Source organism: Haliotis asinina, chromosome 1, assembly GCF_037392515.1.
Source record: "Haliotis asinina isolate JCU_RB_2024 chromosome 1, JCU_Hal_asi_v2, whole genome shotgun sequence".
Classification (NCBI taxonomy): Eukaryota; Metazoa; Mollusca; class Gastropoda; order Lepetellida; family Haliotidae; genus Haliotis; species Haliotis asinina.
Window position 1 is genome coordinate 94,805,143 of NC_090280.1, and position 21,825 is coordinate 94,826,967.

The 21,825-nt window shown below is 41.5% G+C and overlaps 33 non-coding genes across 33 annotated transcripts; all 33 read left to right on the forward strand.

Annotated features, from left to right (window-relative positions):
* The first annotated feature begins 390 nt into the window (after positions 1 to 390).
* Positions 391 to 472, forward strand: Trnal-uag (transfer RNA leucine (anticodon UAG)). Its single transcript has one exon. It is a non-coding gene; the product is annotated as a tRNA-Leu (tRNA).
* A 1,150-nt stretch (positions 473 to 1,622) lies between these two features.
* Positions 1,623 to 1,704, forward strand: Trnal-uag (transfer RNA leucine (anticodon UAG)). Its single transcript has one exon. It is a non-coding gene; the product is annotated as a tRNA-Leu (tRNA).
* Positions 1,705 to 2,854: 1,150 nt separating this feature from the next.
* Trnal-uag (transfer RNA leucine (anticodon UAG)) lies at positions 2,855 to 2,936 on the forward strand. Its single transcript has one exon. It is a non-coding gene; the product is annotated as a tRNA-Leu (tRNA).
* Positions 2,937 to 3,293: 357 nt separating this feature from the next.
* Positions 3,294 to 3,375, forward strand: Trnal-uag (transfer RNA leucine (anticodon UAG)). The gene has a single exon. It is a non-coding gene; the product is annotated as a tRNA-Leu (tRNA).
* Positions 3,376 to 4,525: 1,150 nt separating this feature from the next.
* Positions 4,526 to 4,607, forward strand: Trnal-uag (transfer RNA leucine (anticodon UAG)). Its single transcript has one exon. It is a non-coding gene; the product is annotated as a tRNA-Leu (tRNA).
* Positions 4,608 to 4,964: 357 nt separating this feature from the next.
* Trnal-uag (transfer RNA leucine (anticodon UAG)) lies at positions 4,965 to 5,046 on the forward strand. The gene has a single exon. It is a non-coding gene; the product is annotated as a tRNA-Leu (tRNA).
* A 796-nt stretch (positions 5,047 to 5,842) lies between these two features.
* Trnal-uag (transfer RNA leucine (anticodon UAG)) lies at positions 5,843 to 5,924 on the forward strand. Its single transcript has one exon. It is a non-coding gene; the product is annotated as a tRNA-Leu (tRNA).
* Positions 5,925 to 6,281: 357 nt separating this feature from the next.
* Trnal-uag (transfer RNA leucine (anticodon UAG)) lies at positions 6,282 to 6,363 on the forward strand. Its single transcript has one exon. It is a non-coding gene; the product is annotated as a tRNA-Leu (tRNA).
* A 357-nt stretch (positions 6,364 to 6,720) lies between these two features.
* Trnal-uag (transfer RNA leucine (anticodon UAG)) lies at positions 6,721 to 6,802 on the forward strand. Its single transcript has one exon. It is a non-coding gene; the product is annotated as a tRNA-Leu (tRNA).
* A 357-nt stretch (positions 6,803 to 7,159) lies between these two features.
* Trnal-uag (transfer RNA leucine (anticodon UAG)) lies at positions 7,160 to 7,241 on the forward strand. Its single transcript has one exon. It is a non-coding gene; the product is annotated as a tRNA-Leu (tRNA).
* Positions 7,242 to 7,598: 357 nt separating this feature from the next.
* On the forward strand, positions 7,599 to 7,680 carry Trnal-uag (transfer RNA leucine (anticodon UAG)). The gene has a single exon. It is a non-coding gene; the product is annotated as a tRNA-Leu (tRNA).
* A 357-nt stretch (positions 7,681 to 8,037) lies between these two features.
* Trnal-uag (transfer RNA leucine (anticodon UAG)) lies at positions 8,038 to 8,119 on the forward strand. The gene has a single exon. It is a non-coding gene; the product is annotated as a tRNA-Leu (tRNA).
* Positions 8,120 to 8,476: 357 nt separating this feature from the next.
* Trnal-uag (transfer RNA leucine (anticodon UAG)) lies at positions 8,477 to 8,558 on the forward strand. The gene has a single exon. It is a non-coding gene; the product is annotated as a tRNA-Leu (tRNA).
* Positions 8,559 to 9,793: 1,235 nt separating this feature from the next.
* Trnal-uag (transfer RNA leucine (anticodon UAG)) lies at positions 9,794 to 9,875 on the forward strand. The gene has a single exon. It is a non-coding gene; the product is annotated as a tRNA-Leu (tRNA).
* Positions 9,876 to 11,110: 1,235 nt separating this feature from the next.
* On the forward strand, positions 11,111 to 11,192 carry Trnal-uag (transfer RNA leucine (anticodon UAG)). The gene has a single exon. It is a non-coding gene; the product is annotated as a tRNA-Leu (tRNA).
* A 357-nt stretch (positions 11,193 to 11,549) lies between these two features.
* Trnal-uag (transfer RNA leucine (anticodon UAG)) lies at positions 11,550 to 11,631 on the forward strand. The gene has a single exon. It is a non-coding gene; the product is annotated as a tRNA-Leu (tRNA).
* Positions 11,632 to 11,988: 357 nt separating this feature from the next.
* On the forward strand, positions 11,989 to 12,070 carry Trnal-uag (transfer RNA leucine (anticodon UAG)). Its single transcript has one exon. It is a non-coding gene; the product is annotated as a tRNA-Leu (tRNA).
* A 357-nt stretch (positions 12,071 to 12,427) lies between these two features.
* Trnal-uag (transfer RNA leucine (anticodon UAG)) lies at positions 12,428 to 12,509 on the forward strand. Its single transcript has one exon. It is a non-coding gene; the product is annotated as a tRNA-Leu (tRNA).
* A 357-nt stretch (positions 12,510 to 12,866) lies between these two features.
* Positions 12,867 to 12,948, forward strand: Trnal-uag (transfer RNA leucine (anticodon UAG)). The gene has a single exon. It is a non-coding gene; the product is annotated as a tRNA-Leu (tRNA).
* Positions 12,949 to 13,305: 357 nt separating this feature from the next.
* Trnal-uag (transfer RNA leucine (anticodon UAG)) lies at positions 13,306 to 13,387 on the forward strand. The gene has a single exon. It is a non-coding gene; the product is annotated as a tRNA-Leu (tRNA).
* A 357-nt stretch (positions 13,388 to 13,744) lies between these two features.
* Positions 13,745 to 13,826, forward strand: Trnal-uag (transfer RNA leucine (anticodon UAG)). Its single transcript has one exon. It is a non-coding gene; the product is annotated as a tRNA-Leu (tRNA).
* A 357-nt stretch (positions 13,827 to 14,183) lies between these two features.
* Positions 14,184 to 14,265, forward strand: Trnal-uag (transfer RNA leucine (anticodon UAG)). Its single transcript has one exon. It is a non-coding gene; the product is annotated as a tRNA-Leu (tRNA).
* A 357-nt stretch (positions 14,266 to 14,622) lies between these two features.
* Positions 14,623 to 14,704, forward strand: Trnal-uag (transfer RNA leucine (anticodon UAG)). The gene has a single exon. It is a non-coding gene; the product is annotated as a tRNA-Leu (tRNA).
* Positions 14,705 to 15,061: 357 nt separating this feature from the next.
* Trnal-uag (transfer RNA leucine (anticodon UAG)) lies at positions 15,062 to 15,143 on the forward strand. The gene has a single exon. It is a non-coding gene; the product is annotated as a tRNA-Leu (tRNA).
* A 357-nt stretch (positions 15,144 to 15,500) lies between these two features.
* Trnal-uag (transfer RNA leucine (anticodon UAG)) lies at positions 15,501 to 15,582 on the forward strand. Its single transcript has one exon. It is a non-coding gene; the product is annotated as a tRNA-Leu (tRNA).
* Positions 15,583 to 15,939: 357 nt separating this feature from the next.
* On the forward strand, positions 15,940 to 16,021 carry Trnal-uag (transfer RNA leucine (anticodon UAG)). The gene has a single exon. It is a non-coding gene; the product is annotated as a tRNA-Leu (tRNA).
* A 357-nt stretch (positions 16,022 to 16,378) lies between these two features.
* Trnal-uag (transfer RNA leucine (anticodon UAG)) lies at positions 16,379 to 16,460 on the forward strand. Its single transcript has one exon. It is a non-coding gene; the product is annotated as a tRNA-Leu (tRNA).
* Positions 16,461 to 16,817: 357 nt separating this feature from the next.
* Trnal-uag (transfer RNA leucine (anticodon UAG)) lies at positions 16,818 to 16,899 on the forward strand. Its single transcript has one exon. It is a non-coding gene; the product is annotated as a tRNA-Leu (tRNA).
* Positions 16,900 to 17,256: 357 nt separating this feature from the next.
* Trnal-uag (transfer RNA leucine (anticodon UAG)) lies at positions 17,257 to 17,338 on the forward strand. Its single transcript has one exon. It is a non-coding gene; the product is annotated as a tRNA-Leu (tRNA).
* Positions 17,339 to 17,695: 357 nt separating this feature from the next.
* On the forward strand, positions 17,696 to 17,777 carry Trnal-uag (transfer RNA leucine (anticodon UAG)). Its single transcript has one exon. It is a non-coding gene; the product is annotated as a tRNA-Leu (tRNA).
* Positions 17,778 to 18,134: 357 nt separating this feature from the next.
* Positions 18,135 to 18,216, forward strand: Trnal-uag (transfer RNA leucine (anticodon UAG)). The gene has a single exon. It is a non-coding gene; the product is annotated as a tRNA-Leu (tRNA).
* A 1,674-nt stretch (positions 18,217 to 19,890) lies between these two features.
* On the forward strand, positions 19,891 to 19,972 carry Trnal-uag (transfer RNA leucine (anticodon UAG)). The gene has a single exon. It is a non-coding gene; the product is annotated as a tRNA-Leu (tRNA).
* Positions 19,973 to 20,329: 357 nt separating this feature from the next.
* Trnal-uag (transfer RNA leucine (anticodon UAG)) lies at positions 20,330 to 20,411 on the forward strand. The gene has a single exon. It is a non-coding gene; the product is annotated as a tRNA-Leu (tRNA).
* Positions 20,412 to 21,825: the final 1,414 nt, after the last annotated feature.

Below are 21,825 nucleotides of genomic sequence, written 5' to 3' on the forward strand. Positions count from 1 at the left end.
TCGGAGGTGTGGGTTCGAATCCCACCGCTGCCATATCATTTTCTTTTGTACTTAAATACTTTGGACAACAACATGTCTATGATGTATGTGCATATGAAACTCACTTTTGTGATAAAGGGAAGCAGGTACTTGAAGTTTGAAGCAGGACTCATGCTGCTTTCCAAAGATCGTAATCCTCTTCTCAGTATGGTATGTGCAGTCGTTTCCACTAATGAGAAACTGTGAACAAGACACTCCAACCAAAGGGCTACATCCACCTAAATAGTTGTACATGAACTGAATGGAAGTCTCATGTGGTATGGAAGAAGAAACCACATACTCTCTTAAAGACGTCATTTTAGGAGTAGTGTGATTATTAGGACACTTGTTTCATAACAGCCTTTGTGTATGGGTAGCGTGGCCGAGTGGTCTAAGGCGCTGGTTTTAGGCACCAGTCTCTTCGGAGGTGTGGGTTCGAATCCCACCGCTGCCATAGCATTTTCTTTTGTACTTAAATACTTTGGAAAACAACATGTCTATGATGTATGTGGATATGAAGCTCACTTTTGTGATAAAAGGAAGCAGGTACTTCAATTTTGAACAAGACACTGCAACCAAAGGGCTACATCCACCTAAATAGCTGTACATGAACTGAGTGGAAGTCTCATGTCGTATGGAAGAAGAAACCACATACACTCTTAAAGACGTCATTTTAGGAGTAGTTTGATTATTAGGACACTTGTTTCATAATAGCCCTTTTGTATCTGTAGCGTGGCCGAGTGGTCTAAGGCGCTGGTCTTAGGCACCAGTCTCTTCGGAGGCGTGGGTTCGAATCCCACCGCTGCCATAGCATTTTTTTTTGTACTTAAATACTTTGGAAAACAACATGTCTTTGATGTCTGTGCGTATGAAACTCACTTTTGTGATAAAGGGAAGCAGGTACTTCAAGTTTGAAACAGGACTCATGCTGCTTTCCAAAGATCGTAATCCTCTTCTCAGTATGGTATGTGCAGTCGTTTCCACTAATGAGAAAGTGTGAACAAGACACTCCAACCAAAGGGCCACATCCACTAAAATAGTTTTACATGAACTGAATGGAAGCCTCATGTTGTATGGAAGAAGAAACCACATACACTCTTAAAGACGTCATTTTAGGAGTAGTGTGATTATTAGGACACTTGTTTCAGGACAGCCTTTGTGTATGGGTAGCGTGGCCGAGTGGTCTAAGTCGCTGGTTTTAGGCACCAGTCTCTTCGGAGGCGTGGGTTCGAATCCCACCGCTGCCATAGCATTTTCTTTTGTACTTAAATACTTTGGACAACAACATGTCTATGATGTATGTGGATATGAAGGTCACTTTTGTGATAAAGGGAAGCAGGTACTTCAAGTTTGAAGAAGGACTCATGCTGCTTTCCAAAGATCGTAATCCTCTTCTCAGTATGGTATGTGCAGTCGTTTCCACTAATGAGAAAGTGTGAACAAGACACTCCAACCAAAGGGCCACATCCACTAAAATAGTTTTACATGAACTGAATGGAAGTCTCATGTGGTATGGAAGAAGAAACCACATACACTCTTAAAGACGTCATTTTAGGAGTAGTGTGATTATTAGGACACTTGTTTCATAACAGCCTTTGTGTATGGGTAGCGTGGCCGAGTGGTCTAAGGCGCTGGTTTTAGGCACCAGTCTCTTCGGAGGCGTGGGTTCGAATCCCACCGCTGCCTTATCGTTTTCTTTTGTACTTAAATACTTTGGAAAACAACATGTCTATGATGTCTGTGGATATGAAACTCACTTTTGTGATAAAGGGAAGCAGGTACTTCAAGTTTGAAGCAGGACTCATGCTGCTTTCTAAAGATAGGAATCCTCTTCTCAGTATGGTATGTGCAGTCGTTTCCACTAATGAGAAGGTGTAAACAAGACACTCCAACCAAAGGGCTACATCCACCTAAATAGCTATACATGAACTGAATGGAAGTCTCATGTGGTATGGAAGAAGAAACCACATACACTCTTAAAGACGTCATTTTAGGAGTAGTGTGATTATTAGGACACTTGTTTCAGGACAGCCTTTGTGTATGGGTAGCGTGGCCGAGTGGTCTATGTCGCTGGTTTTAGGCACCAGTCTCTTCGGAGGCGTGGGTTCGAATCCCACCGCTTTCATAGCATTTTCTTTTGTACTTAAATACTTTGGAAAACAACATGTCTATGATGTATGTGGATATGAAGCTCACTTTTGTGATAAAAGGAAGCAGGTACTTCAATTTTGAACAAGACACTCCAACCAAAGGGCTACATCCACCTAAATAGCTGTACATGAACTGAGTGGAAGTCTCATGTCGTATGGAAGAAGAAACCACATACACTCTTAAAGACGTGATTTTAGGAGTAGTGTGATTATTAGGACACTTGTTTCAGGACAGCCTTTGTGTATGGGTAGCGTGGCCGAGTGGTCTATGTCGCTGGTTTTAGGCACCAGTCTCTTCGGAGGCGTGGGTTCGAATCCCACCGCTGCCATAGCATTTTCTTTTGTACTTAAATACTTTGGACAACAACATGTCTATGATGTATGTGGAAATGAAGCTCACTTTTGTGATAAAGGGAAGCATGTACTTTAAGTTTGAAGAAGGACTCATGCTGCTTTCCAAAGATCGTAATCCTCTTCTCAGTATGGTATGTGCAGTCGTTTCCACTAATGAGAAAGTGTGAACAAGACACTCCAACCAAAGGGCCACATCCACTAAAATAGTTTTACATGAACTGAATGGAAGCCTCATGTTGTATGGAAGAAGAAACCACATACACTCTTAAAGACGTCATTTTAGGAGTAGTGTGATTATTAGGACACTTGTTTCATAACAGCCTTTGTGTATGGGTAGCGTGGCCGAGTGGTCTAAGGCGCTGGTTTTAGGCACCAGTCTCTTCGGAGGCGTGGGTTCGAATCCCACCGCTGCCATATCATTTTCTTTTGTACTTAAATACTTTGGAAAACAACATGTCTATAATGTATGTGCGTATGAAGCTCACTTTTGTGATAAAGGGAAGCAGGTACTTCAAGTTTGAAGCAGGACTCATGCTTCTTTCCAAAGATAGGAATCCTCTTCTCAGTATGGTATGTGCAGTCGTTTACACTAATGAGAAAGTGTAAAAAAGACACTCCAACCAAAGGGCTACATCCACCTAAATAGTTGTACATGAACTGAATGGAAGTCTCATGTGGTATGGAAGAAGAAACCACATACACTCTTAAAGACGTCATTTTAGGAGTAGTGTGATTATTAGGACACTTGTTTCATAACAGCCTTTGTGTATGGGTAGCGTGGCCGAGTGGTCTAAGGCGCTGGTTTTAGGCACCAGTCTCTTCGGAGGCGTGGGTTCAAATCCCACCGCTGCCATAGCATTTTTTTTTGTACTTAAATACTTTGGAAAACAACATGTCTATGATGTATGTGGATATGAAGCTCACTTTTGTGATAAAAGGAAGCAGGTACTTCAATTTTGAACAAGACACTCCAACCAAAGGGCTACATCCACCTAAATAGTTGTACATGAACTGAGTGGAAGTCACATGTCGTATGGAAGAAGAAACCACATACACTCTTAAAGACGTCATTTTAGGAGTAGTTTGATTATTAGGACACTTGTTTCATAATAGCCCTTGTGTATCTGTAGCGTGGCCGAGAGGTCTAAGGCGCTGGTTTTAGGCACCAGTCTCTTCGGAGGCGTGGGTTCGAATCCCACCGCTGCCATAGCTTTTTTTTTTGTACTTAAATACTTTGGAAAACAACATGTCTTTGATGTCTGTGCGTATGAAACTCACTTTTGTGATAAAGGGAAGCAGGTACTTCAAGTTTGAAACAGGACTCATGCTGCTTTCCAAAGATAGGAATCCTCTTCTCAGTATGGTATGTGCAGTCGTTTCCACTAATGAGAAAGTGTGAACAAGACACTCCAACCAAAGGGCTACATCCACTAAAATAGTTTTACATGAACTGATTGGAAGCCTCATGTTGTATGGAAGAAGAAACCACATACACTCTTAAAGACGTCATTTTAGGAGTAGTGTGATTATTAGGACACTTGTTTCAGGACAGCCTTTGTGTATGGGTAGCGTGGCCGAGTGGTCTATGTCGCTGGTTTTAGGCACCAGTCTCTTCGGAGGCGTGGGTTCGAATCCCACCGCTGCCATAGCATTTTCTTTTGTACTTAAATACTTTGGACAACAACATGTCTATGATGTATGTGGATATGAAGCTCACTTTTGTGATAAAGGGAAGCATGTACTTTAAGTTTGAAGAAGGACTCATGCTGCTTTCCAAAGATCGTAATCCTCTTCTCAGTATGGTATGTACAGTCGTTTCCACTAATGAGAAAGTGTGAACAAGACACTCCAACCAAAGGGCCACATCCACTAAAATAGTTGTACATGAACTCAATGGAAGCCTCATGTTGTATGGAAGAAGAAACCACATACAGTCTTAAAGACGTCATTTTAGGAGTAGTGTGATTATTAGGACACTTGTTTCATAACAGCCTTTGTGTATGGGTAGCGTGGCCGAGTGGTCTAAGGCGCTGGTTTTAGGCACCAGTCTCTTCGGAGGTGTGGGTTCGAATCCCACCGCTGCCATATCATTTTCTTTTGTACTTAAATACTTTGGAAAACAACATGTCTATAATGTATGTGCGTATGAAGCTCACTTTTGTGATAAAGGGAAGCAGGTACTTCAAGTTTGAAGCAGGACTCATGCTTCTTTCCAAAGATAGGAATCCTCTTCTCAGTATGGAATGTACAGTCGTTTACACTAATGAGGAAGTGTAAAAAAGACACTCCAACCAAAGGGCTACATCCACCTAAATAGTTGTACATGAACTGAATGGAAGTCTCATGTGGTATGGAAGAAGAAACCACATACAGTCTTAAAGACGTCATTTTAGGAGTAGTGTGATTATTAGGACACTTGTTTCATAACAGCCTTTGTGTATGGGTAGCGTGGCCGAGTGGTCTAAGGCGCTGGTTTTAGGCACCAGTCTCTTCGGAGGTGTGGGTTCGAATCCCACCGCTGCCATATCATTTTCTTTTGTACTTAAATACTTTGGAAAACAACATGTCTATGATGTCTGTGCACATGAAACTCACTTTTGTGATAAAGGGAAGCAGGTACTTGAAGTTTGAAGAAGGACTCATGCTGCTTTCCAAAGATAGGAATCCTCTTCTCAGTATGGTATGTGCAGTCGTTTCCACTAATGAGAAAGTGTGAACAAGACACTCCAACCAAAGGGCCACATCCACTTAAATAGTTGTGCATGAACTGAGTGGAAGTCTTGTGTGGTATGGAAGAAGAAACCACATACAGTCTTAAAGACGTCATTTTAGGAGTAGTGTGATTATTAGGACACTTGTTTCATAACAGCCTTTGTGTATGGGTAGCGTGGCCGAGTGGTCTAAGGCGCTGGTTTTAGGCACCAGTCTCTTCGGAGGTGTGGGTTCAAATCCCTCCGCTGCCATATCATTTTCTTTTGTACTTAAATACTTTGGAAAACAACATGTCTATGATGTGTGTGCATATGAAACTCACTTTTGTGATAAAAGGAAACAGGTACATGAAGTTTGAAGCAGGACTCATGCTGCTTTCCAAAGATAGGAATCCTCTTCTCAGTATGGTATGTGCAGTCGTTTCCACTAATGAGAAAGTGTGAACAAGACACTCCAACCAAAGGTCTACATCCACTTAAAGAGTTGTACATGAACTGAGTGGAAGTCTTGTGTGGTATGGAAGAAGAAACCACATACACTCTTAAAGACGTCATTTTAGGAGTAGTGTGATTATTAGGACACTTGTTTCATAACAGCCTTTGTGTATGGGTAGCGTGGCCGAGTGGTCTAAGGCGCTGGTTTTAGGCACCAGTCTCTTCGGAGGCGTGGGTTCAAATCCCACCGCTGCCATATCATTTTCTTTTGTACTTAAATACTTTGGAAAACAACATGTCTATAATGTATGTGCATATGAAGCTCACTTTTGTGATAAAGGGAAGCAGGTACTTGAAGTTTGAAGCAGGACTCATGCTTCTTTCCAAAGATAGGAATCCTCTTCTCAGTATGGTATGTGCAGTCGTTTACACTAATGAGAAAGTGTAAAAAAGACACTCCAACCAAAGGGCTACATCCACCTAAATAGTTGTACATGAACTGAATGGAAGTCTCATGTGGTATGGAAGAAGAAACCACATACACTCTTAAAGACGTCATTTTAGGAGTAGTGTGATTATTAGGACACTTGTTTCATAACAGCCTTTGTGTGTGGGTAGCGTGGCCGAGTGGTCTAAGGCGCTGGTTTTAGGCACCAGTCTCTTCGGAGGTGTGGGTTCGAATCCCACCGCTGCCATATCATTTTCTTTTGTACTTAAATACTTTGGAAAACAACATGTCTATGATGTCTGTGCATATGAAACTCACTTTTGTGATAAAGGGAAGCAGGTACTTGAAGTTTGAAGCAGGACTCATGCCGCTTTCCAAAGATAGGAATCCTCTTCTCAGTATGGTATGTGCAGTCGTTTCCACTAATGAGAAAGTGTGAACAAGACACACCAACCAAAGGTCTACATCCACTTAAATAGTTGTACATGAACTGAGTGGAAGTCTTGTGTGGTATGGAAGAAGAAACCACATACACTCTTAAAGACGTCATTTTAGGAGTAGTGTGATTATTAGGACACTTGTTTCATAACAGCCTTTGTGTATGGGTAGCGTGGCCGAGTGGTCTAAGGCGCTGGTTTTAGGCACCAGTCTCTTCGGAGGTGTGGGTTCAAATCCCACCGCTGCCATATCATTTTCTTTTGTACTTGAATACTTTGGAAAACAACATGTCTATCATGTATGTGCATATGAAACTCACTTTTGTAAAAAAAGGAAACAGGTACATGAAGTTTGAAGCAGGACTCATGCTGCTTTCTAAAGATAGGAATCCTCTTCTCAGTATGGTGTGTGCAGTCGTTTCCACTAATGAGAAAGTGTGAACAAGACACTCCAACCAAAGGGCTACATCCACTTAAATAGTTGTACATGAACTGAATGGAAGTCTCATGTGGTATGGAAGAAGAAACCACATACACTCTTAAAGACGTCATTTTAGGAGTAGTGTGATTATTAGGACACTTGTTTCATAACAGCCTTTGTGTATGGGTAGCGTGGCCGAGTGGTCTAAGGCGCTGGTTTTAGGCACCAGTCTCTTCGGAGGCGTGGGTTCGAATCCCACCGCTGCCATATCATTTTCTTTTGTACTTAAGTACTTTGGAAAACAACATGTCTATGATGTATGTGAATATGAAACTCACTTTTGTGATAAAAGGAAACAGGTACTTCAAGTTTGAAGCAGGACTCATGCTGCTTTCCAAAGATAGGAATCCTCTTCTCAGTATGGTATGTGCAGTCGTTTCCACTAATGAGAAAGTGTGAACAAGACACTCCAACCAAAGGGCTACATCCATCTAAATAGTTGTACATGAACTGAGTGGAAGTCTCATGTGGTATGGAAGAAGAAACCACATACAGTCTTAAAGACGTCATTTTAGGAGTAGTTTGATTATTAGGACACTTGTTTCATAACAGCCTTTGTGTATGGGTAGCGTGGCCGAGTGGTCTAAGGCGCTGGTTTTAGGCACCAGTCTCTTCGGAGGTGTGGGTTCGAATCCCACCGCTGCCATATCATTTTCTTTTGTACTTAAATACTTTGGAAAACAACATGTTTATGATGTATGTGCACATGAAGCTCACTTTTGTGATAAAGGGAAGCAGGTACTTGAAGTTTGAAGCAGGACTCATGCTTCTTTCCAAAGATAGGAATCCTCTTCTCAGTATGGTATGTACAGTCGTTTCCACTAATGAGAAAGTGTGAACAAGACACTCCAACCAAAGGGCCACATCCACTAAAATAGTTTTACATGAACTCAATGGAAGCCTCATGTTGTATGGAAGAAGAAACCACATACACTCTTAAAGACGTGATTTTAGGAGTAGTGTGATTATTAGGACACTTGTTTCATAACAGCCTTTGTGTATGGGTAGCGTGGCCGAGTGGTCTAAGGCGCTGGTTTTAGGCACCAGTCTCTTCGGAGGTGTGGGTTCGAATCCCACCGCTGCCACATCATTTTCTTTTGTACTTAAATACTTTGGAAAACAACATGTCTATAATGTATGTGCGTATGAAGCTCACTTTTGTGATAAAGGGAAGCAGGTACTTCAAGTTTGAAGCAGGACTCATGCTTCTTTCCAAAGATAGGAATCCTCTTCTCAGTATGGAATGTACAGTCGTTTACACTAATGAGGAAGTGTAAAAAAGACACTCCAACCAAAGGGCTACATCCACCTAAATAGTTGTACATGAACTGAATGGAAGTCTCATGTGGTATGGAAGAAGAAACCACATACACTCTTAAAGACGTCATTTTAGGAGTAGTGTGATTATTAGGACACTTGTTTCATAACAGCCTTTGTGTATGGGTAGCGTGGCCGAGTGGTCTAAGGCGCTGGTTTTAGGCACCAGTCTCTTCGGAGGTGTGGGTTCGAATCCCACCGCTGCCATATCATTTTCTTTTGTACTTAAATACTTTGGAAAACAACATGTCTATGATGTCTGTGCACATGAAACTCACTTTTGTGATAAAGGGAAGCAGGTACTTGAAGTTTGAAGCAGGACTCATGCTGCTTTCCAAAGATAGGAATCCTCTTCTCAGTATGGTATGTGCAGTCGTTTCCACTAATGAGAAAGTGTGAACAAGACACTCCAACCAAAGGTCTACATCCACTTAAATAGTTGTACATGAACTGAGTGGAAGTCTTGTGTGGTATGGAAGAAGAAGCCACATACACTCTTAAAGACGTCATTTTAGGAGTAGTGTGATTATTAGGACACTTGTTTCATAACAGCCTTTGTGTATGGGTAGCGTGGCCGAGTGGTCTAAGGCGCTGGTTTTAGGCACCAGTCTCTTCGGAGGTGTGGGTTCAAATCCCTCCGCTGCCATATCATTTTCTTTTGTACTTAAATTCTTTGGAAAACAACATGTCTATGATGTGTGTGCATATGAAACTCACTTTTGTGATAAAAGGAAACAGGTACATGAAGTTTGAAGCAGGACTCATGCTGCTTTCCAAAGATAGGAATCCTCTTCTCAGTATGGTATGTGCAGTCGTTTCCACTAATGAGAAAGTGTGAACAAGACACTCCAACCAAAGGTCTACATCCACTTAAAGAGTTGTACATGAACTGAGTGGAAGTCTTGTGTGGTATGGAAGAAGAAACCACATACACTCTTAAAGACGTCATTTTAGGAGTAGTGTGATTATTAGGACACTTGTTTCATAACAGCCTTTGTGTATGGGTAGCGTGGCCGAGTGGTCTAAGGCGCTGGTTTTAGGCACCAGTCTCTTCGGAGGTGTGGGTTCAAATCCCTCCGCTGCCATATCATTTTCTTTTGTACTTAAATACTTTGGAAAACAACATGTCTATAATGTGTGTGCATATGAAACTCACTTTTGTGATAAAAGGAAACAGGTACATGAAGTTTGAAGCAGGACTCATGCTGCTTTCCAAAGATAGGAATCCTCTTCTCAGTATGGTATGTGCAGTCGTTTCCACTAATGAGAAAGTGTGAACAAGACACTCCAACCATAGGTCTACATCCACTTAAAGAGTTGTACATGAACTGAGTGGAAGTCTTGTGTGGTATGGAAGAAGAAACCACATACACTCTTAAAGACGTCATTTTAGGAGTAGTGTGATTATTAGGACACTTGTTTCATAACAGCCTTTGTGTATGGGTAGCGTGGCCGAGTGGTCTAAGGCGCTGGTTTTAGGCACCAGTCTCTTCGGAGGCGTGGGTTCAAATCCCACCGCTGCCATATCATTTTCTTTTGTACTTAAATACTTTGGAAAACAACATGTCTATAATGTATGTGCATATGAAGCTCACTTTTGTGATAAAGGGAAGCAGGTACTTGAAGATTGAAGCAGGACTCATGCTTCTTTCCAAAGATAGGAATCCTCTTCTCAGTATGGTATGTACAGTCGTTTACACTAATGAGAAAGTGTAAAAAAGACACTGCAACCAAAGGGCTACATCCACCTAAATAGTTGTACATGAACTGAATGGAAGTCTCATGTGGTATGGAAGAAGAAACCACATACACTCTTAAAGACGTCATTTTAGGAGTAGTGTGATTATTAGGACACTTGTTTCATAACAGCCTTTGTGTGTGGGTAGCGTGGGCGAGTGGTCTAAGGCGCTGGTTTTAGGCACCAGTCTCTTCGGAGGTGTGGGTTCGAATCCCACCGCTGCCATATCATTTTCTTTTGTACTTAAATACTTTGGAAAACAACATGTCTATGATGTCTGTGCATATGAAACTCACTTTTGTGATAAAGGGAAGCAGGTACTTGAAGTTTGAAGCAGGACTCATGCCGTTTTCCAAAGATAGGAATCCTCTTCTCAGTATGGTATGTGCAGTCGTTTACACTAATGAGAAAGTGTGAACAAGACACACCAACCAAAGGTCTACATCCACTTAAATAGTTGTACATGAACTGAGTGGAAGTCTTGTGTGGTATGGAAGAAGAAACCACATACACTCTTAAAGACGTCATTTTAGGAGTAGTGTGATTATTAGGACACTTGTTTCATAACAGCCTTTGTGTATGGGTAACGTGGCCGAGTGGTCTAAGGCGCTGGTTTTAGGCACCAGTCTCTTCGGAGGTGTGGGTTCAAATCCCACCGCTGCCATATCATTTTCTTTTGTACTTAAATACTTTGGAAAACAACATGTCTATCATGTATGTGCATATGAAACTCACTTTTGTAAAAAAAGGAAACAGGTACATGAAGTTTGAAGCAGGACTCATGCTGCTTTCTAAAGATAGGAATCCTCTTCTCAGTATGGTGTGTGCAGTCGTTTCCACTAATGAAAAAGTGTGAACAAGACACTCCAACCAAAGGGCTACATCCACTTAAATAGTTGTACATGAACTGAATGGAAGTCTCATGTGGTATGGAAGAAGAAACCACATACACTCTTAAAGACGTGATTTTAGGAGTAGTGTGATTATTAGGACACTTGTTTCATAACAGCCTTTGTGTATGGGTAGCGTGGCCGAGTGGTCTAAGGCGCTGGTTTTAGGCACCAGTCTCTTCGGAGGCGTGGGTTCGAATCCCACCGCTGCCATATCATTTTCTTTTGTACTTAAGTACTTTGGAAAACAACATGTCTATGATGTATGTGAATATGAAACTCACTTTTGTGATAAAAGGAAACAGGTACTTCAAGTTTGAAGCAGGACTCATGCTGCTTTCCAAAGATAGGAATCCTCTTCTCAGTATGGTATGTGCAGTCGTTTCCACTAATGAGAAAGTGTGAACAAGACACTCCAACCAAAGGGCTACATCCACCTAAATAGTTGTACATGAACTGAATGGAAGTCTCATGTGGTATGGAAGAAGAAACCACATACAGTCTTAAAGACGTCATTTTAGGAGTAGTGTGATTATTAGGACACTTGTTTCATAACAGCCTTTGTGTATGGGTAGCGTGGCCGAGTGGTCTAAGGCGCTGGTTTTAGGCACCAGTCTCTTCGGAGGTGTGGGTTCGAATCCCACCGCTGCCATATCATTTTCTTTTGTACTTAAATACTTTGGAAAACAACATGTCTATGATGTATGTGCACATGAAGCTCACTTTTGTGATAAAGGGAAGCAGGTACTTCAAGTTTGAAGCAGGACTCATGCTTCTTTCCAAAGATAGGAATCCTCTTCTCAGTATGGTATGTACAGTCGTTTCCACTAATGAGAAAGTGTGAACAAGACACTCCAACCAAAGGTCTACATCCACTTAAATAGTTGTACATGAACTGAGTGGAAGTCTTGTGTGGTATGGAAGAAGAAACCACATACAGTCTTAAAGACGTCATTTTAGGAGTAGTGTGATTATTAGGACACTTGTTTCATAACAGCCTTTGTGTGTGGGTAGCGTGGCCGAGTGGTCTAAGGCGCTGGTTTTAGGCACCAGTCTCTTCGGAGGTGTGGGTTCAAATCCCACCGCTGCCATATCATTTTCTTTTGTACTTAAATACTTTGGAAAACAACATGTCTATCATGTATGTGCATATGAAACTCACTTTTGTGATAAAAGGAAACAGGTACTTCAAGTTTGAAGCAGGACTCATGCTGCTTTCTAAAGATAGGAATCCTCTTCTCAGTATGGTGTGTGCAGTCGTTTCCACTAATGAGAAAGTGTGAACAAGACACTCCAACCAAAGGGCTACATCCACCTAAATAGTTGTACATGAACTGAATGGAAGTCTCATGTGGTATGGAAGAAGAAACCACATACACTCTTAAAGACGTCATTTTAGGAGTAGTGTGATTATTAGGACACTTGTTTCATAACAGCCTTTGTGTATGGGTAGCGTGGCCGAGTGGTCTAAGGCGCTGGTTTTAGGCACCAGTCTCTTCGGAGGTGTGGGTTCGAATCCCACCGCTGCCATATCATTTTCTTTTGTACTTAAATACTTTGGAAAACAACATGTCTATGATATATGTGCACATGAAACTCACTTTTGTGATAAAGGGAAGCAGGTACTTGAAGTTTGAAGCAGGACTCATGCTGCTTTCCAAAGATAGGAATCCTCTTCTCAGTATGGTATGTGCAGTCGTTTCCACTAATGAGAAAGTGTGAACAAGACACTCCAACCAAAGGTCTACATCCACTTAAATAGTTGTACATGAACTGATTGGAAGTCTTGTGTGGTATGGAAGAAGAAACCACATACAGTCTTAAAGACGTCATTTTAGGAGTAGTGTGATTATTAGGACACTTGTTTCATAACAGCCTTTGTGTATGGGTAGCGTGGCCGAGTGGTCTAAGGCGCTGGTTTTAGGCACCAGTCTCTTCGGAGGTGTGGGTTCAAATCCCACCGCTGCCATATCATTTTCTTTTGTACTTAAATACTTTGGAAAACAACATGTCTATCATGTATGTGCATATGAAACTCACTTTTGTAAAAAAAGGAAACAGGTACATGAAGTTTGAAGCAGGACTCATGCTGCTTTCTAAAGATAGGAATCCTCTTCTCAGTATGGTGTGTGCAGTCGTTTCCACTAATGAGAAAGTGTGAACAAGACACTCCAACCAAAGGGCTACATCCACTTAAATAGTTGTACATGAACTGAATGGAAGTCTCATGTGGTATGGAAGAAGAAACCACATACACTCTTAAAGACGTGATTTTAGGAGTAGTGTGATTATTAGGACACTTGTTTCATAACAGCCTTTGTGTATGGGTAGCGTGGCCGAGTGGTCTAAGGCGCTGGTTTTAGGCACCAGTCTCTTCGGAGGCGTGGGTTCGAATCCCACCGCTGCCATATCATTTTCTTTTGTACTTAAGTACTTTGGAAAACAACATGTCTATGATGTATGTGAATATGAAACTCACTTTTGTGATAAAAGGAAGCAGGTACTTGAAGTTTGAAGCAGGACTCATGCTGCTTTCCAAAGATAGGAATCCTCTTCTCAGTATGGTGTGTGCAGTCGTTTCCACTAATGAGAAAGTGTGAACAAGACACTCCAACCAAAGGGCTACATCCACTTAAATAGTTGTACATGAACTGAATGGAAGTCTCATGTGGTATGGAAGAAGAAACCACATACACTCTTAAAGACGTCATTTTAGGAGTAGTGTGATTATTAGGACACTTGTTTCATAACAGCCTTTGTGTATGGGTAGCGTGGCCGAGTGGTCTAAGGCGCTGGTTTTAGGCACCAGTCTCTTCGGAGGCGTGGGTTCGAATCCCACCGCTGCCATATCATTTTCTTTTGTACTTAAGTACTTTGGAAAACAACATGTCTATGATGTATGTGAATATGAAACTCACTTTTGTGATAAAAGGAAACAGGTACTTGAAGTTTGAAGCAGGACTCATGCTGCTTTCCAAAGATAGGAATCCTCTTCTCAGTATGGTATGTGCAGTCGTTTCCACTAATGAGAAAGTGTGAACAAGACACTCCAACCAAAGGGCTACATCCACCTAAATAGTTGTACATGAACTGAATGGAAGTCTCATGTGGTATGGAAGAAGAAACCACATACAGTCTTAAAGACGTGATTTTAGGAGTAGTGTGATTATTAGGACACTTGTTTCATAACAGCCTTTGTGTATGGGTAGCGTGGCCGAGTGGTCTAAGGCGCTGGTTTTAGGCACCAGTCTCTTCGGAGGTGTGGGTTCGAATCCCACCGCTGCCATATTATTTTCTTTTGTACTTAAATACTTTGGAAAACAACATGTTTATGATGTCTGTGCATATGAAACTCACTTTTGTGATAAAGGGAAGCAGGTACTTGAAGTTTGAAGCAGGACTCATGCTGCTTTCCAAAGATAGGAATCCTCTTCTCAGTATGGTATGTGCAGTCGTTTACACTAATGAGAAAGTGTGAACAAGACACTCCAACCAAAGGTCTACATCCACTTAAATAGTTGTACATGAACTGAGTGGAAGTCTTGTGTGGTATGGAAGAAGAAACCACATACAGTCTTAAAGACGTGATTTTAGGAGTAGTGTGATTATTAGGACACTTGTTTCATAACAGCCTTTGTGTATGGGTAGCGTGGCCGAGTGGTCTAAGGCGCTGGTTTTAGGCACCAGTCTCTTCGGAGGTGTGGGTTCGAATCCCACCGCTGCCATATTATTTTCTTTTGTACTTAAATACTTTGGAAAACAACATGTTTATGATGTCTGTGCATATGAAACTCACTTTTGTGATAAAGGGAAGCAGGTACTTGAAGTTTGAAGCAGGACTCATGCTGCTTTCCAAAGATAGGAATCCTCTTCTCAGTATGGTATGTGCAGTCGTTTACACTAATGAGAAAGTGTGAACAAGACACTCCAACCAAAGGTCTACATCCACTTAAATAGTTGTACATGAACTGAGTGGAAGTCTTGTGTGGTATGGAAGAAGAAACCACATACAGTCTTAAAGACGTCATTTTAGGAGTAGTGTGATTATTAGGACACTTGTTTCATAACAGCCTTTGTGTGTTGGTAGCGTGGCCGAGTGGTCTAAGGCGCTGGTTTTAGGCACCAGTCTCTTCGGAGGCGTGGGTTCGAATCCCACCGCTGCCATATCATTTTCTTTTGTACTTAAATACTTTGGAAAACAACATGTCTATGATGTCTGTGCACATGAAACTCACTTTTGTGATAAAGGGAAGCAGGTACTTGAAGTTTGAAGCAGGACTCATGCTGCTTTCCAAAGATAGGAATCCTCTTCTCAGTATGGTGTGTGCAGTCGTTTCCACTAATGAGAAAGTGTGAACAAGACACTCCAACCAAAGGTCTACATCCACTTAAATAGTTGTACATGAACTGAGTGGAAGTCTTGTGTGGTATGGAAGAAGAAACCACATACAGTCTTAAAGACGTCATTTTAGGAGTAGTGTGATTATTAGGACACTTGTTTCATAACAGCCTTTGTGTATGGGTAGCGTGGCCGAGTGGTCTAAGGCGCTGGTTTTAGGCACCAGTCTCTTCGGAGGTGTGGGTTCAAATCCCACCGCTGCCATATCATTTTCTTTTGTACTTAAATACTTTGGAAAACAACATGTCTATCATGTATGTGCATATGAAACTCACTTTTGTAAAAAAAGGAAACAGGTACATGAAGTTTGAAGCAGGACTCATGCTGTTTTCTAAAGATAGGAATCCTCTTCTCAGTATGGTGTGTGCAGTCGTTTCCACTAATGAGAAAGTGTGAACAAGACACTCCAACCAAAGGGCTACATCCACTTAAATAGTTGTACATGAACTGAATGGAAGTCTCATGTGGTATGGAAGAAGAAACCACATACACTCTTAAAGACGTCATTTTAGGAGTAGTGTGATTATTAGGACACTTGTTTCATAACAGCCTTTGTGTATGGGTAGCGTGGCCGAGTGGTCTAAGGCGCTGGTTTTAGGCACCAGTCTCTTCGGAGGCGTGGGTTCGAATCCCACCGCTGCCATATCATTTTCTTTTGTACTTAAGTACTTTGGAAAACAACATGTCTATGATGTATGTGAATATGAAACTCACTTTTGTGATAAAAGGAAACAGGTACTTGAAGTTTGAAGCAGGACTCATGCTGCTTTCCAAAGATAGGAATCCTCTTCTCAGTATGGTATGTGCAGTCGTTTCCACTAATGAGAAAGTGTGAACAAGACACTCCAACCAAAGGGCTACATCCACCTAAATAGTTGTACATGAACTGAATGGAAGTCTCATGTGGTATGGAAGAAGAAACCACATACAGTCTTAAAGACGTCATTTTAGGAGTAGTGTGATTATTAGGACACTTGTTTCATAACAGCCTTTGTGTATGGGTAGCGTGGCCGAGTGGTCTAAGGCGCTGGTTTTAGGCACCAGTCTCTTCGGAGGTGTGGGTTCGAATCCCACCGCTGCCATATCATTTTCTTTTGTACTTAAATACTTTGGAAAACAACATGTTTATGATGTCTGTGCATATGAAACTCACTTTTGTGATAAAGGGAAGCAGGTACTTGAAGTTTGAAGCAGGACTCATGCCGCTTTCCAAAGATAGGAATCCTCTTCTCAGTATGGTATGTGCAGTCGTTTACACTAATGAGAAAGTGTGAACAAGACACTCCAACCAAAGGTCTACATCCACTTAAATAGTTGTACATGAACTGAGTGGAAGTCTTGTGTGGTATGGAAGAAGAAACCACATACAGTCTTAAAGACGTCATTTTAGGAGTAGTGTGATTATTAGGACACTTGTTTCATAACAGCCTTTGTGTGTTGGTAGCGTGGCCGAGTGGTCTAAGGCGCTGGTTTTAGGCACCAGTCTCTTCGGAGGCGTGGGTTCGAATCCCACCGCTGCCATATCATTTTCTTTTGTACTTAAATACTTTGGAAAACAACATGTCTATGATGTCTGTGCACATGAAACTCACTTTTGTGATAAAGGGAAGCAGGTACTTGAAGTTTGAAGCAGGACTCATGCTGCTTTCCAAAGATAGGAATCCTCTTCTCAGTATGGTATGTGCAGTCGTTTCCACTAATGAGAAAGTGTGAACAAGACACTCCAACCAAAGGTCTACATCCACTTAAATAGTTGTACATGAACTGAGTGGAAGTCTTGTGTGGTATGGAAGAAGAAACCACATACAGTCTTAAAGACGTCATTTTAGGAGTAGTGTGATTATTAGGACACTTGTTTCATAACAGCCTTTGTGTATGGGTAGCGTGGCCGAGTGGTCTAAGGCGCTGGTTTTAGGCACCAGTCTCTTCGGAGGTGTGGGTTCAAATCCCACCGCTGCCATATCATTTTCTTTTGTACTTAAATACTTTGGAAAACAACATGTCTATCATGTATGTGCATATGAAACTCACTTTTGTAAAAAAAGGAAACAGGTACATGAAGTTTGAAGCAGGACTCATGCTGCTTTCTAAAGATAGGAATCCTCTTCTCAGTATGGTGTGTGCAGTCGTTTCCACTAATGAGAAAGTGTGAACAAGACACTCCAAGCAAAGGGCTACATCCACTTAAATAGTTGTACATGAACTGAATGGAAGTCTCATGTGGTATGGAAGAAGAAACCACATACACTCTTAAAGACGTCATTTTAGGAGTAGTGTGATTATTAGGACACTTGTTTCATAACAGCCTTTGTGTATGGGTAGCGTGGCCGAGTGGTCTAAGGCGCTGGTTTTAGGCACCAGTCTCTTCGGAGGCGTGGGTTCGAATCCCACCGCTGCCATATCATTTTCTTTTGTACTTAAGTACTTTGGAAAACAACATGTCTATGATGTATGTGAATATGAAACTCACTTTTGTGATAAAAGGAAACAGGTACTTGAAGTTTGAAGCAGGACTCATGCTGCTTTCCAAAGATAGGAATCCTCTTCTCAGTATGGTGTGTGCAGTCGTTTCCACTAATGAGAAAGTGTGAACAAGACACTACAACCAAAGGGCTACATCCACCTAAATAGTTGTACATGAACTGAATGGAAGTCTCATGTGGTATGGAAGAAGAAACCACATACAATCTTAAAGACGTCATTTTAGGAGTAGTGTGATTATTAGGACACTTGTTTCATAACAGCCTTTGTGTATGGGTAGCGTGGCCGAGTGGTCTAAGGCGCTGGTTTTAGGCACCAGTCTCTTCGGAGGTGTGGGTTCGAATCCCACCGCTGCCATATCATTTTCTTTTGTACTTAAATACTTTGGAAAACAACATGTCTATGATGTCTGTGCACATGAAGCTCACTTTTGTGATAAAGGGAAGCAGGTACTTGAAGTTTGAAGCAGGACTCATGCCGCTTTCCAAAGATAGGAATCCTCTTCTCAGTATGGTATGTGCAGTCGTTTACACTAATGAGAAAGTGTGAACAAGACACTCCAACCAAAGGTCTACATCCACTTAAATAGTTGTACATGAACTGAGTGGAAGTCTTGTGTGGTATGGAAGAAGAAACCACATACAGTCTTAAAGACGTCATTTTAGGAGTAGTGTGATTATTAGGACACTTGTTTCATAACAGCCTTTGTGTGTTGGTAGCGTGGCCGAGTGGTCTAAGGCGCTGGTTTTAGGCACCAGTCTCTTCGGAGGCGTGAGTTCGAATCCCACCGCTGCCATATCATTTTCTTTTGTACTTAAATACTTTGGAAAACAACATGTCTATGATGTCTGTGCACATGAAACTCACTTTTGTGATAAAGGGAAGCAGGTACTTGAAGTTTGAAGCAGGACTCATGCTGCTTTCCAAAGATAGGAATCCTCTTCTCAGTATGGTATGTGCAGTCGTTTCCACTAATGAGAAAGTGTGAACAAGACACTCCAACCAAAGGTCTACATCCACTTAAATAGTTGTACATGAACTGAGTGGAAGTCTTGTGTGGTATGGAAGAAGAAACCACATACAGTCTTAAAGACGTCATTTTAGGAGTAGTGTGATTATTAGGACACTTGTTTCATAACAGCCTTTGTGTGTTGGTAGCGTGGCCGAGTGGTCTAAGGCGCTGGTTTTAGGCACCAGTCTCTTCGGAGGTGTGAGTTCGAATCCCACCGCTGCCATATCATTTTCTTTTGTACTTAAATACTTTGGAAAACAACATGTCTATGATGTCTGTGCACATGAAACTCACTTTTGTGATAAAGGGAAGCAGGTACTTGAAGTTTGAAGCAGGACTCATGCTGCTTTCCAAAGATAGGAATCCTCTTCTCAGTATGGTATGTGCAGTCGTTTCCACTAATGAGAAAGTGTGAACAAGACACTCCAACCAAAGGTCTACATCCACTTAAATAGTTGTACATGAACTGAGTGGAAGTCTTGTGTGGTATGGAAGAAGAAACCACATACAGTCTTAAAGACGTCATTTTAGGAGTAGTGTGATTATTAGGACACTTGTTTCATAACAGCCTTTGTGTATGGGTAGCGTGGCCGAGTGGTCTAAGGCGCTGGTTTTAGGCACCACTCTCTTCGGAGGTGTGGGTTCAAATCCCACCGCTGCCATATCATTTTCTTTTGTACTTAAATACTTTGGAAAACAACATGTCTATCATGTATGTGCATATGAAACTCACTTTTGTAAAAAAAGGAAACAGGTACATGAAGTTTGAAGCAGGACTCATGCTGCTTTCTAAAGATAGGAATCCTCTTCTCAGTATGGTGTGTGCAGTCGTTTCCACTAATGAGAAAGTGTGAACAAGACACTACAACCAAAGGTCTACATCCACTTAAATAGTTGTACATGAACTGAGTGGAAGTCTTGTGTGGTATGGAAGAAGAAACCACATACAGTCTTAAAGACGTCATTTTAGGAGTAGTGTGATTATTAGGACACTTGTTTCATAACAGCCTTTGTGTATGGGTAGCGTGGCCGAGTGGTCTAAGGCGCTGGTTTTAGGCACCAGTCTCTTCGGAGGTGTGGGTTCAAATCCCACCGCTGCCATATCATTTTCTTTTGTACTTAAATACTTTGGAAAACAACATGTCTATCATGTATGTGCATATGAAACTCACTTTTGTAAAAAAAGGAAACAGGTACATGAAGTTTGAAGCAGGACTCATGCTGCTTTCTAAAGATAGGAATCCTCTTCTCAGTATGGTGTGTGCAGTCGTTTCCACTAATGAGAAAGTGTGAACAAGACACTACAACCAAAGGGCTACATCCACTTAAATAGTTGTACATGAACTGAATGGAAGTCTCATGTGGTATGGAAGAAGAAACCACATACACTCTTAAAGACGTCATTTTAGGAGTAGTGTGATTATTAGGACACTTGTTTCATAACAGCCTTTGTGTATGGGTAGCGTGGCCGAGTGGTCTAAGGCGCTGGTTTTAGGCACCAGTCTCTTCGGAGGCGTGGGTTCGAATCCCACCGCTGCCATATCATTTTCTTTTGTACTTAAATACTTTGGAAAGCAACATGTCTATGATGTATGTGAATATGAAACTCACTTTTGTGATAAAAGGAAGCAGGTACTTGAAGTTTGAAGCAGGACTCATGCTGCTTTCCAAAGATAGGAATCCTCTTCTCAGTATGGTATGTGCAGTCGTTTCCACTAATGAGAAAGTGTGAACAAGACACTGCAACCAAAGGGCTACATCCACCTAAATAGTTGTACATGAACTGAATAGAAGTCTCATGTGGTATCTAAGAAGAAACCACATACACTCTTAAAGACGTCATTTTAGGAGTAGTGTGATTATTAGGACACTTGTTTCATAACAGCCTTTGTGTATGGGTAGCGTGGCCGAGTGGTCTAAGGCGCTGGTTTTAGGCACCACTCTCTTCGGAGGTGTGGGTTCAAATCCCACCGCTGCCATATCATTTTCTTTTGTACTTAAATACTTTGGAAAACAACATGTCTATCATGTATGTGCATATGAAACTCACTTTTGTAAAAAAAGGAAACAGGTACATGAAGTTTGAAGCAGGACTCATGCTGCTTTCTAAAGATAGGAATCCTCTTCTCAGTATTGTGTGTGCAGTCGTTTCCACTAATGAGAAAGTGTGAACAAGACACTACAACCAAAGGTCTACATCCACTTAAATAGTTGTACATGAACTGAGTGGAAGTCTTGTGTGGTATGGAAGAAGAAAGTTTAGGCACCACTCTCTTCGGAGGCGTGGGTTCGAATCCCACCGCTGCCATATCATTTTCTTTTGTACTTAAATACTTTGGAAAACAACATGTCTATGATGTATGTGCATATGAAACTCACTTTTGTGATAAAGGGAAGCAGGTACTTGAAGTTTGAAGCAAGACTCATGCTGCTTTCCAAAGATAGTAATCCTCTTCTCAGTATGGTATGTGCAGTCGTTTCCACTAATGAGAAAGTGTGAACAAGACACTCCAACCAAAGGTCTACATCCACCTAAATAGTTGTACATGAACTGAGTGGAAGTCTTGTGTGGTATGGAAGAAGAAACCACATACACTCTTAAAGACGTCATTTTAGGAGTAGTGTGATTATTAGGACACTTGTTTCATAACAGCCTTTGTGTATGGGTAGCGTGGTCGAGTGGTCTAAGGCGCCGGTTTTAGGCACCAGTCTCTTCGGAGGTGTGGGTTCGAATCCCACCGCTGCCATATCATTTTCTTTTGTACTTAAATACTTTGGAAAACAACATGTCTATCATGTATGTGCTTATGAAACTCACTTTTGTAAAAAAAGGAAACAGGTACATGAAGTTTGAAGCAGGACTCATGCTGCTTTCTAAAGATAGGAATCCTCTTCTCAGTATGGTGTGTGCAGTCGTTTCCACTAATGAGAAAGTGTGAACAAGACACTCCAAC